Here is a 3302-nt window from a genome sequence, read left to right on the forward strand (position 1 = left end):
TCAAAGAGATTTAAAATATTTCATTCTTCTATATTTTACGAAAATATTTTCACCCTTAGTTTTAAAGCTCCTGATACAAATAGCCAGGAGCTGTGGGAAGAGTAGATGAGGCAGACACACCCCCATGAGAACTGCAAACCCACAAGGTGTGGCCCAGCCTGGTTCCTCCTGGTTCACCCCCCTTGCCACAGGTCCTCTCCTATATCCTGTGCTTCAGCTACACTTACGTACTTACTAAATGCTCCCAAATTTCCTTCTGTTTTCATTGCTGTTTTACTAATTTTTTTTTTTCTTGACAGAGTCTTGCTCTGTCACCCAGGCTAGAGTACAATGGCGCAATCTCAGCTCACTGCAACCTCCACCTCCCAGGTTCAAGCAATTCTCTTGCTTCAGTCCCCAAGCAGCTGGGAATATAGGCATGCACCACCATACCTGACCTATTTTACTAATTTCATCAAACATCCTCTAGCAGCATTCAAAACTATCACTGACTTCACTGCAGGCTGTGCCTTTCCCAAATGATGTCATGCTTTTCAAAATAAACTAAGAGAGAAAGTCCCTGCAACATGAGAAACTATTTATAAAAAGTCTTCTACGCTGGGCACACTTGCTCATGCCTGTAATCCCAGCACTTTGGGAGGCAAAGGTGGGCAGGTCACAAAGTCAGGAGTTGGAGGCCAGCCTGGCCAACATGGTGAAACCCCATCTTTACTAAAGATACAAAAAATTAGCTGGGTATGGTGGCATGCAACTGTAATTCCAGCTACTCATGAGGCTGAGGCAGGAGAATCGCTTGAACCCAGGAGGTGGAGGTTGTAGTGAGCCAAGATCGTGCCATTGCACTCCAGCCTGAGTGACAGTGAGAGATTTCATCTCAAAAAGAAAAAAAAAAGGCATTTTGTCTTTTCTGAGGGGTAATTCTGGTGGAAGGTAGGGGGCAGGGAGAGCCCTTGCATTATTTTCTGAAATATAATGGGGCATATAGGCAAGCTATTAATAACTATATTCATTAACATAAATTCCTGGGAATGGGGAAAGCTGCTGAAAAAGTATTCACCCAACTGGTATTTACTGCATGACTATTAAGTACCAGTACCAGGATAAAAAACTTTGCATATTTTAGCTTATCTAATCTTTATAACAAACTCCAAGGTAAATATTATCTCTATTTCATGGGTAAAGAAACTGAGGCTCAGAGAAGGTAGATATCTTGCCCAAGGCCACACAGCTGGTGAGGAGCTAAAGTGGGATTTGACCCTGGGTCTGATTCTAGAACCTGTGCTCTGAGTCATGAGGCTAAGCTGCACTGTCTCCTTACTTGACCTTGTCAAAGATGGTACACAAATCATCCTGACGATGTGAATAAAGACCAGGCCTGGAAAAGTGAGCCCTTAAGCATTGTGATCATCAGTAAAAAGTCCAGGTATTAAAGGGGCATTTTGCTAAGATATGAGAAAACAAGCCAAGGGAGAATGAAAATGCAAAAGATACTGCATTTCGAACTTGAACTTTGAAAGAGCTGGTTCAGCAGGTCTAAAAAGAAGTATGGTCTTCTTGAGAAAAAGGGGGGAAAAAAAGGAAGAAAAAGAAAAGAAAAAATTAATGGGAAATAGATGGCTTCAAGAAATTTTACCTACTATGGTTTAAGAAAAATTGAAGCCATGAAAAATAATGAGATAAATCTATGACTGCTGAGGTAGGCTGATCTCTAAGTTATATATTTTAAGAGAAAAAAAGTCAACTTACAAGAAAAAATCTTTCTTTAGCTATGAAGGACATTAGTATACTAGTTGGTGACATTTTATTTATTTTTAGAGACAGGGTCTCCATCTGCCACCCAGGCTGGAGTGCAGTTGCCCAAATCATAGCTCAGGAGGTCGAGACCCGCAGTGAGCTGTGATTGCACCACTGCACTCCAGCCTGGGTCACAAACAAGACACTGACTCTTAAAAAAATAAAAAGAGGCCGGGCGCGGTGGCTCACGCCTGTAATCCCAGCACTTTGGGAGGCCGAGGCGGGTGGATCACGAGGTCAAGAGATCGAGACCATCCTGGTCAACGTGGTGAAACCCTGTCTCCACTAAAACTACAAAAAAATTAGCTGGGCATGGTGGTGCATGCCTGTAATCCCAGCTACTCAGGAGCCTGAGGCAGGAGAATTGCCTGAACCCAGGAGGCGGAGGCTGCGGTGAGCCGAGATCGCGCCATTGCACTCTAGCCTGGGTAACAAGAGCGAAACTCTGTCTCAAAAATAAAATAAAATAAAATAAAAAGAGATGAGGTCTATGTTTCTAGGTTGGGCTCAAGGGATCCTCCTGCCTCAGCTTCCCAAAGTGTTGGGATTACAGGTATGAGCCACCACGCCCAGCCTAAATGTCTCAGCAGTTATATGTTTGCTGACTTTATTTTGTTTTTTGAGAGAGGGTCTTTCTCTGTTGCTCAGGATGAAGTGCAGTGGTATGATCAGAGCTTACTGCAGCCTGAAACTCCTGGGCTCAAGCCGTCCTCCCATCTTAGCTTTCCAAGTAGGTGGGACTACAGGCATATGCCACTATATTGAGCTAATTTTTTGGTACAGACAGGGTCTTGTTATATTGCCCAGGCTGACCTTGAACTCCTGGGCTCAAGGGATCCTCCTGCCTTAACCTCCCAAAGTGCTGGAATTACAGGCATGAGCTACCATGCCCAGTCTAATAGTTGGTGAAGTCTAAATAAGGTCTCTAGATAAATTATTGTATCAGTGTTGTTTCCTGATTTTGATAACTACACTGTGGTTATACAAGAGAATCTCCGTGAGCTTAGGAAACACACAAAGTATTTTATTTTATTTTATTTTATTTTATTTAGTTTTTTGAGATGCAGCTTCACTCGTTACCAAGGCTGGAGTGCAATCACGCAATCTGGGCTCATGCGGCGTCCACCTCCTGGGATCAAGTGATTCTCCTGCCTTAGCCTCCCAAGTAGCTGGGATTACAGGTACCTGCCACCATACCTGGTTAATTTTCTGTATTTTTAGTAGAGATGGCTTTGCCATATAGGCCGAGCTGGTCTTGAACTCCTGGGTTCAGGTGATCTGCTTACCAAAGTCACAAAGTATTTTAAAATAAGATGGCTGAGGTATGTAACATTCAAGTGAGTTTTAAAAAAAGATATATAGGCCGGGCGCGGTGGCTCAAGCCTGTGATCCCAGCACTTTGGGAGGCCGAGGTGGGTGGATCACGAGGTCAAGAGATCGAGACCATCCTGGTCAACATGGTGAAACCCCGTCTCTACTAAAAATACGAAAAATTAGCTGGGCATGGT

At 43.6% G+C, this 3302-nt stretch overlaps 1 protein-coding gene across 3 annotated transcripts in view; it reads right to left on the bottom strand.

Moving 5' to 3' along the window:
- SNX31 (sorting nexin 31) overlaps positions 1-3302 on the bottom strand; it is a 69801-nt gene that overhangs the window by 51148 nt on the left and 15351 nt on the right. The window lies entirely within an intron of this gene.

This window comes from Cebus imitator, unplaced genomic scaffold (genome assembly GCF_001604975.1).
Source record: "Cebus imitator isolate Cc_AM_T3 unplaced genomic scaffold, Cebus_imitator-1.0 Scaffold767, whole genome shotgun sequence".
Taxonomy (NCBI): Eukaryota; Metazoa; Chordata; class Mammalia; order Primates; family Cebidae; genus Cebus; species Cebus imitator.